Below are 9,854 nucleotides of genomic sequence, written 5' to 3'. Positions count from 1 at the left end.
AGAAGTGGTTTAAGCCCGTATTTAACCTTCTAAGGCTGAGGGAGACACAATCTTGATCCCAGAGGAGTTGTTTCATGCTGTTACCTACATGGGGGAAGTTTTTGCATGTGTTGCAGTGTTCGCCCCTGTGGCAGGCAGTCCTGCAATGCCAGGGACAGGCTGCTTTTGTGCCATTTGACCATGAAATAATGCGGCATGAAAGGGAATCTGTCCCTCTCACAGTATCCAGACCCAGCTTCTCTGTGCGCCATCCTCTCTTTCATAATCTTTTGCAGATTTGTGGAAGATGAAAGCTATCTTCATGCAAGTTTAGAGAGAAAATAACATGCTCAAATGGCATTTACAGTAAGCAGGGAAGCAGCGCTGCAGTCGCTGATGTAAGAGACAAAGCGCTTATTGAAGTATATGCTAGTGCTTCAATAGAATGAGCTAAGAAATCTGGGAGCATTTAGCAGTGGGTCTCCATGGATTTATGGTCATTTTTGTCATACATTATTTCCTGTCTTGAACATGCTGGCTGATCTTTTTGTATTGCAACTCTCTTCAAAGCCTTTCCTTTTTTTTTTTTTTTTTCCGGTTTAACAGATCATTTTGACATATTGGTAATAATGACCTCAACACAAAAACTATCTGCCTTCCTGGCATCGCACTTCACACTCATCTCCACCTTCACGGAGTGATATCTGATAGTGTCGGGTCATTTAGAAATCCTAGGTGTCTTTGAAGTTATCTGATATTGGTGCTGTATTTCTTTTACCTCCGAAGGGATTTGGTCACAGCCTTTGGGAAGTCAACACATATTCTCTGTAGCATAGTGCAGCCAGATACCGTTTCATCATGTTTTCTTTAGATCTTAGATTATTTCTCTTGTTTTTTCTAGCTGACAGGTGACTGTGAAATACCACTGGGCTGTTTCTGTCTCTCTGTACAAGAACGCCGTTCATAAGGACGTTGATCCCTCTGCCGCACGTTAACATACCTTGCGAGAGATGCTGATGCTCTTCCACTGCAGGTTCAAATCCAAATGGGACTGTCAACCTGTACCTAACCACTAATGTCCAAAATGTGCTGAGCTACATGGTTTAGTAAATAGTCCCCAGCTTTTGTATCAGGGATTGAGTTTTTCTGTTTCTTTGTTTTTACCAGACCAGGTACAGTTGCAAGAGTGTGGCCGGGAGCCCTTTCTAGAGTGCTGTTTAAGTTGCAGATGCGCATCTTGCCTGACTTCTCCACGGCAACCACGCTTCTCAGGTAACTTCTGGGCTCTGTGATTTGCAGCCCTGATGCCGCTTTCTTCCATTTATTTTATTTCTCCTGCCGCTTGCCATTTCCTTTCCTAAAGAAAGGAGGTTTATGCAAATATTTGATTTATTTTTATCAGAGTCCCCCAAAATAAGCCTGTGAACCTTCTGACCTGTTTCACCCAAACCTAATAGGGATGCAGAGCTTTTGGAAATAAAAGGTCTGTCAAGTTTCATAGCAAACAGCAGCGGTATTAGAAAAGAAAAACCTTGTTAGTCCTCCGCCGGGGAGAAAGGCAGGGAAAGCTCAGCCCTTATCAGCACTGTTTGGCTTCCTTGGCAGCAGAGAAGTGGTGGGCAGCTGGCCAGCCTGCACACGCATAGCCCTGAACCAGCCATAGCATGTGCTGCTCCATGCCCAGACGGCAAGCTAATAAAAGTAGGTTGGGGACATAGGACGGAGCTTTGGCTATATCAGAAGTCAGCTGGAGGGGGGGATATAAGAGGAGAAGGGGCTATGGATTTAATGCAGCGGAGAGGTGAAGGGAATGTCTGACATGAATCCATAGAAAAACTGAGCTCAATTAACTTGCTGTTCATAGAAAAAAATTCTCTCTGAATTCAGTGAAACCTCCATAAAGCAAGTGCTGCGCTGGCTGAATAGCCTGTATCTGTTTCCAGGTACAACACGCCTGGAACACCTCTTTATCTTTCAAAAACATGATGGTAATCTGTTAGCAGCTCTGCATTGTCGGCAGTGGGTATCTTCTCCATTTTACTTTTGTGTTTATTTCATGACTGGCTTGAATCTCAAACTGATGGAATTGGGGAAACAAACAACCACAACCAAAAAAAATCCACCAAAACCCACCAAAATTGAATGAGCTTCACGTCTGCTTCAAGCTGGGAAAATCCAAGGACAGTCAAGGCAACAGGGAGATTTCTCCGAGTCCACATCTATCATTCTGTCAGAAGGGCTAAATGATGGGAGAGGTTCCTCACCTGGCTCCTGAGAATACCAAGCCTGTTGAGATGGGATACGTGCCCAAGATGCTGAATCATAACACCAACGTCACTGAGCGCAGAAACCGTTTCAGTCTGGAAGAGGAGCGGGTCTCTGGAAAGCAAGCTGTTATGCTGGTGAGATGGGACCTCAGGTATCAGAGAAGGGGACTAGGGGGTGTTGGTGGATGAGAAGCTCCCCATGAGCCGGCAGTGTGCGCTGGCAGCCCAGAAAGCCCCCCGCATCCCGGGCTGCATCCCCCGCAGCGTGGCCAGCAGGGCGAGGGGGGGATTGTGCCCCTCTGCTGCGCTCTGGGGAGACCCCCCCGCAGTGCTGCCTCCAGCTCGGGGGGTCCCAACAGCAGAGGGACGTGGACCTGTTGGAGCGGGGCCAGAGGAGGCCCCAGAGATGCTGGGAGGGCTGGAGCCCCTCTGCTGGGAGGACAGGCTGGGAGAGGTGGGGGGGTTCGGCCTGGAGAAGAGAAGGCTCTGGGGAGACCTCAGAGCCCTTTTCCAGTCCCTAAAGGGGCTCCAGGAGAGCTGGGGAGGGACTCTTGATCAGGGAGGGGAGCGATAGGATGAGGGGGAACGGTTTTAAACTGAAAGAGAGAAGATTAGATTAGATATCAGGAAGAAATTTTTCCCTCCGAGGGTGGTGAGCCCCTGGCGCAGGTTGCCCCGAGAAGCTGTGGCTGCCCCATCCCTGGAGGTGTTCAAGGCCGGGTTGGACGGGGCTTGGAGCAACCTGGGCTGGGGGGAGGTGTCCCTGCCCAGGTCAGCGGGGTGGGACTGGATGGTCTTTAAGGTCCCTTCCAACCCAAACCATTCTGTGATTCTATGAAGTGTCCTGCAGCTGAGATATATGGGGGGAGCAATAAGGAAAAGTATCAAAAAGTGGAAGAAAAAAACCCAGAGTGCCTCTAACAGAAAAACAGCAAAGCAGGTTTTTGGGTTTCACCAAAAAAAACCCCCATTAAACTCCCATCTTGCGGGTTCCCAGTCATGCTTCAGGGAACCTGCCGGGGGTCACCTCCCGGATCTCTGCAGGCAAAGCAGCAGTGGGTTTCGCACGCCAACGGGTCACACAGTCGCAGGCAACAGGCCCTAATTTACTTGTGGTGAGCCCGGGCATTTGCTTAGGCGCAGGAATTTGGTTATATTACATCATTACCCCACCAGAGGTGGTTAAAGCTGTTGGAGAGTCTACTGAAGGCAGTCACCAAAAAAAACACCAACCAACCATGAGGGGAAACCTGCTCTTTTACAAGCGGGTGATGATGAGGGGGGAGCCCCCGACTGTGAGGGGACACCGGCAGCCCCGAGGCGGGCGCAGGCAGAGGGAGGCCGGGCAGCCTTCAGGGCCGCCTTATCTGGGCGCCACACCTCAGGGACTGCCAGGATGGCAGCCCGTCCCACGGCCCAAAGCTGTAGGTAATGGCAGGAGGTGAGGCCTTGGGCGGCTTAAATCCATTTTGGGATGAGATCAGGGAAGCAGGCGCTGGAGAGGGGACTAGGAGCAGGGCCGCGCCGCCCTCAGTCTATGGCTGTGGGGACATGAGGGGTGTCGTGTCCCCTGAGGGGCCGCCATGGCTCCCGCCCTGCACCTGCCCTCGAGGGGAGAAGTTTTGCCCTCCCTTGTCCAAGGAGCATTTAAACTGCATTTAGTTGCGGCTTTATTGGCCGCTCGATGGCAGGCGGCTCAGGGGCGTCCCCGTCTCGGGCCCGCCGCGCTCGCTGAGGGAATTTGTGGCGGGAAGGGCCGCACTACTTTTTCTCAGCTCCCACCCGCGCCCGGCGCGGAAGGTTACGGGATCCAGGAGCGGTACGCCCATGCCGCCAGTGCGGCTGCGCGCCTGCATGTCACCCAAACCCCCGCTCCGCGGCGCCTTCCCCGATCAACCGCCCCTAGCGGGCGCCTGGGACGAGGAGTGACAGCCAGAACGGCCAATCAGCAGCGCCTCCCCGCCCCCGCCGCTCGGGCCACGCAGCACCGCCCACCCGGCTCCGGCTCCCTTCGCCTCGCGTCTCTCTCCTTATGTTTCCCCACCCACCCACCCCCCTCCGCCGCGGGCACTCGATTGGCGGCTCAATCCGCCAATCGGCGACTCGGGCCGGATCGCCGCACCCGCTGCCCAATCCTCGCCTGCTATTTCTCAAGTGGCGGGCGGCCTAGCCATTGAGCCACCTCCCCGCCCACCGCTGGGGGCGGGGCGCAGCGGCAGCCAATGGGCGCGGGGAGGGCGGGCGCGCAGGGGAAGGCAGCGCTGAGGGAGGAGGGCGGCCGCGCAGCTCGCCGAGGAAGAGGTTGGTCCCGGGGCGGTTTCGGCGGGCGGCCCGGTCGCCGCCGCCGTGGGAGAAGGGGGGGGGAGGGGACCGGGCGGCCGCTCTGCGGGAAGGGATGCCCCGCCGGCCGTGTGTGTGCTGGGGGGGTACGGCCCGGGCCTGGTCCCGGCTGGGGACGGGGGTGCCTCCCCACGCCCTCCTCCCCCTTTGTTGTGGTGGGACGCGGCCGGCGCTGAGGGCCCCGGCGGCGGCCCAGGGTTTTGGGGGTCGGGGGGGAGCCGCTTCTCCCGGCGGGCGGAAAAGGACGAGTAGGGCGGGGGGGCGGCTGCTGCCGGCCGCTGGCCGGGTCTGCGTGAGGGGAAGCGGGGCGGGAGGCGGGAGGGGGGCTGTCGCTGTCACCCCCCCCCGCCGCCCACACGCCCGAATAGCCCCCGAGGCGGGGCGGTGAAGGGTGGGAAGGGCCGGTTTGTGCCTCCCTATGTGTGTCTGGGGGGGAATGAGGGGAGGGAAATAAAGTTCTGCTTCTCCTTCTTCTCCCTCTCCCTCTCTGCCCGGTCTTTTTTTCTTGCAGAGATCAGGTGTGCAAAACTTCGTGCCGGGGTGGTGGAGAAAGTTAGGAGCAAGTTGCAAAGAAGTTCCCCATCCCTGGAGGTGTTCAAGGCCAGGTTGGACCCGGCTTTGAGCAACCTGGTCTATTGGAAGGTGTCCCTGCCCATGGCAGGGGGGTTGGAACGAGATGATCTTTAAGGTCCTTTCCAACCCAAACCGTTCTGTGATTCTGTGAAGTGTTTGGAATTGCAGGCTTTGCTGCAGCCAGTGCCCCTTTTTTCTGTTCCTCTTCTAATCCAGAGCCATGGATGTGAAATATACACTGCCTGCATGAGACTTGTACATGTTAGATTAGTGTTTTTCTTCATAGCATTTGTTTTAATGCTGTAGCTGTCTATGTATTGTAAGATGTAAACAAACATAATCTGTTAAGTGTTTCATCTACCTAGATAAACACATGAGAGAAGTTGTGATGTGATAAGTGCAAGTAGCTGGTGCTACTGCAGAGTTGTAGAGTTCCTATTTGTAATTTTGGGGGGGGGGGGGGGAAGAGAAAAAAATGTGACACAGTACAGTCTTTTAGTCTTCACTCTGGGGAAATAGAAGGAAAAAAATGGGTGGGTGAAGAGCCCTTGCGATAGTCTTGGAGAGCTGTTGAATCGAACATGGGATTCAGACTGCAGCCTAGCCTCATGTCTTTTTGGTTGTCCCTCGCAGTTTTTGACTGAAAAAAACCTACAATGCATGTGTGTTGTGCTTTTTTCAAATTCTTTACAAACAAGTAGATAGCATTAAGAAAAAGTTTTGCTTACTGGGTTTACCAAATAAGTATTTCTGAAAATGCTGCTAGTGAATGCTGCAACCTGTGTATATTGTCTGTAGTGCTCATGTTATCACATTTCATGATTATAAACAAGTCAGATTCCATCTGTAGCAAGAAGTTTATAACGACAGCTTATTAGGAGACTACACATAACAGCAGGTTTGTTCTTAAGTGATCCTCTCTTAGCCTGGAGAGCTGTACTTTCAAACTGATTCATGACATTCTGTGGAGGCTGGACTCTGTAGTGAGAGACTGATTAGTCTTTGCTCTGTTCTTCAGGCTGGAAAAAAAAACCCCAACCCTCTTGTTGTTAAAGCAAAAGGCTTCTCTTAGCAGAACAAGGCTGCTGTTTTGTCTTTCCTGTGCTTTATCACAGTGTTGGAGCTTGCATGGTGCTTGGATAGATATTTTTTTTGTGTGTGTATATGTATGTGTTTGTTTTGAGGCATAGCTTTAAAACTTTAGCATTTACAAACTGTAGTGAATTAGAGGGGAATGACAATATAAATAAGGGGAGGTTTTTGAAGTCCCTTCCCCCCATTTGTTTAGCACTATGATGATGAAAGATAGCATTAGTTATGCCTTTAAAAAGAGGAAGGGAAGGATCTAATTTAAGATGGTTTAAACTTAACTCAAAGATGAGTCTAAGCACATATTTAACAATGTATTGGGCTGTTTAATAGGGTAACCTGGTAGCTGGTTGTTGTTCTGCAGTTGTGTGGGTTAGACTCAGACTACACTGACAGTCACCAAAATGAACAAAAATCCAGTTTTCTTTATGGAAGAAGCTGGGCGTGTGTAATATAATCTTGGAAAAGAATTTGTCAACTTTCCTGAGGTTCTGTTTGATGATAGAAAGGAGAACACAATTGAAAAAATGAGGTTAAAAAAATTGGGCTCTTAACTTATCTCTTCTTTTCCTCCACGCAGAAACTAGATTCACAAACAAAATCAAAAAAGCTTGAATTACACAGTGAATCTCCAAATGAAAGGCCCTCCTGGGTCCTCCTCCATCTTCCTGTTCCACTTGATTTTTCAGAAGTGTTGAGCACCGGTTGATATAATTGAGTTTATTGGAGCTCAAAAAAAAATCTCTGCTACTGAGAGGAACTTTAAAAAACAAAACTTGTTTCCATCTCTCTAATCCCTTTCCCACAAAGTACTGGGAGAACAGGCTTTGTAGTAGGTTCTGGATAACAACGAATCTGAGCTCTGCTTGAGACTGAAGAGAATTCCTAAGTTTTGTTTATATAAAGAACAGTACGCAAAGTTTTAATTATTATAAAAAGTATTCTAGAGTTTTCAAATGTATTCAATGCTGCCTTAATGAGTGTGCATGTAAATGCCCTGTAATTGAAAGCATCCATTTATGGGCCTGACTTGCTAAGTGAGCTGTAAATTCTGCTTTTCAGATTGGATTTAATGACTTTTATCATAAAGCCACAAACTGGTTGTGAACTGTGCCGAGGGGCAAACAATACCTAAGCTTACTTTGCCAAAATATTTGTAATTGTTGATTTGTTAAACTGAATTGCTGCAGGTCATGCGATGGGATTAGTTTTTTGTAATAGAATGGAGAGTACAGGCAGCCCTGTGTTCAATACTCTCTGGGCTAGAAGAAATTGGCTACTGCAGAAAACCTTTCTAAACGTTGTTCTTCACTTCCAGTAGAGAATCTGTGTTACAATCAGAAAGAAAGGCTTCCTTCCAGCTGATATTTTATTATGATTATGTGTGTTTGACAACCATAGTGTGAAGTAAGACCAAGAAGAGACTGTGAGAGAGCAGTTTCTGAGACTCCTATCAGTTTAGTCTGGGGCTGAAGATTGATTTAATTATGCTGGAGCAACATGAACTTAACATAAGACACTCTTTGGTGTGGAGTGAACTCTGCTTATCAAGGGGGTGCGGGGCTAGCCTGCTAGAAGAACATTTTTGTTAGGCCTGTTTTGAAAGCGAACTTGCATTAACTAATTGTTAAATGCAATTACTTATGGTTTAACAACAAAGTGAAGAAACTGCTTAACTATACAGATAAAAAGTGAAACGGGTACCTAGGTACCTGATAATCAGTTCTGTGAATATTCTGGTCAAATTCAGCCCAGGAGTATTTAATTTCGAAAATAACAAAACACTTGCCTGTTACATGTGGAAAATTTCAGTCAAAACAAATGAGGTGAGAAGAGCTTAAACTGCTGTGGTTTGGAGTGCTTATTCTGTGCTTTTGTGGGGCTACTAAGGCCTTTTAGTTTTAAGGACCAACACTGTGAGGTTGTTCATGATACAAAGTACATGGAAGAAGTTTGCTGCTTTGCAGAGACAGGTGGATTGGCCGACTGCAGTTCTGGTAATTTTCCTCTTTTGTAATTCTGGGAGAGTTGCTAAACAGCATTGGTCCTATTAGTAGTTTAATCAAAGGTCAGTAAAATTAACATTTCTTCTTTCTCCTGTCTCCAGTTGTGTGCAGTTTTAGTATACTATGAATGCATGTGTTAATACAGTGTGCTAATTTTCTCATAGCAATACAGCTTTTCATTGTTAACGTTTGTCTGTAATTTGCAGTAGTCCTTAGTAACAGAAGAAACATCCAGCTTCTGAAGCTTTCATAACACCATGATCATGCTTATTTTAGTTCTGTGTATGAGAAACATGAGTTTTCTCATTTGATTCATAATCAAACTTCATGAAATGAGTGAGAGGGAAAAAAGTCTACTTTCAAAGTAGGTGGTTTTGCAATGGGCTGTATAAAGATAATAGTTATGCAGAGTTTCAAGATGCATTGCAATACTAGAGCATAATAGACTTTAAAATTAACGTGTAAATTGATTATGTGTATAGGCACATTATAAACTTGTCATTTTAAAGCTGACCCAGAGGAAGAATTTTCTTTGCTCCTGTTCCCCCAGATCAGAAGCAGCCTGCCTTCAACTTCATCGGCTTGTGTCAAAGCTGAACCAGGACCTTGGCTTTACTTCTTGGAGCTTTGGTCTGCGAGCTGGCCAGATGGAGCTGCAGGCCAGATGGAGCCCCTTGGGAGAGAGCTTTTCCCAGCCACTCCCCACTGCTGGCCTAATTGGCTGGAAAGCTGAACTGGGGGGTGGATCTGAGGATGTTGCTCAGTAGGGCTGGATTTCCCTTCCCCCAGCTCTCCACTCCCACCTCCCCCAAAGCAAAAAAAAACCAAAACCAGACACCCCAAAACCAGTCAGGGAATACTTGAAGACATCCTACTCTGACCTGAATATGATTAGAGAAGGATGGGCACCATCTCAGTTTCTCATGTTCTTCAGAAAAGTATGTGGCAGCAGGTTTGAGCTTCACCAGTATGACAAAAACCAGGTGTCTTGAATATGTGTTTGTAGGGGAAGAAGAAAGAATTGGCCCTTCTCGAAAGTCAGAAGGCAGTTTTTGGAGGGGTTGTGGGTGCAATAGAAGAAAGGAAATGTCTTGTCTGTTCCACTAAGTGCTTAAACTAGAGTGTATTCTATCTGAAAGAGAAAAGGCTGGCTTTGATTTTAGTTTGAATTTCATACACAATTCAGGTTTCCTGCGAGTTGAGATCATTAACACTGGGGAGAACTTTCTCAGATTCTGCTGAGAATAAACTGTCTCCTTGTTGTTTGAAGTAACACAGCCTAAAGAATCCACAAGCAGATCGTAAATTAAGTTTGTTTTGCTTCTGTTTAATGCAAGATGAAATACTTGTTTTATTGTTTCTCTAAGTCTTAATGACTTTGGATTAATACAGAAGACACATGCGGTACTCCATAAGATACACCCTTTTAAACTTCATATCTCAGTATTGTTTAGACTAACATAAGGTCCTGATACTGGCTTAAATAGACTGTGCTTCAATTAATGTTACGTTATTTTGAAGCCACTAATATCCCAGGGATGCACATGAAGGGAAAGGGTGGATATTTCCTCCTCTTCTAAAAGATCTGAAAATTGTGTAC

General features: G+C 47.9%; 1 protein-coding gene across 1 annotated transcript in view; it reads left to right on the top strand.

Moving 5' to 3' along the window:
• The first annotated feature begins 4,501 nt into the window (after window positions 1–4,501).
• Window positions 4,502–9,854, top strand: part of SMAD2 (SMAD family member 2) — a 52,287-nt gene continuing 46,934 nt past the window's right edge. The window contains exon 1 of the mRNA XM_082497546.1: window positions 4,502–4,547. The gene's annotated coding sequence lies outside the window, so the exon portion shown is untranslated. The remainder of the gene's footprint in view (window positions 4,548–9,854) is intronic.

The sequence above is a fragment of the Vanellus vanellus genome (genome assembly GCF_965231255.1).
Source record: "Vanellus vanellus genome assembly, chromosome: Z".
Lineage (NCBI taxonomy): Eukaryota > Metazoa > Chordata > Aves > Charadriiformes > Charadriidae > Vanellus > Vanellus vanellus.
This window is presented reverse-complemented; position numbering and strand designations above follow the sequence as displayed.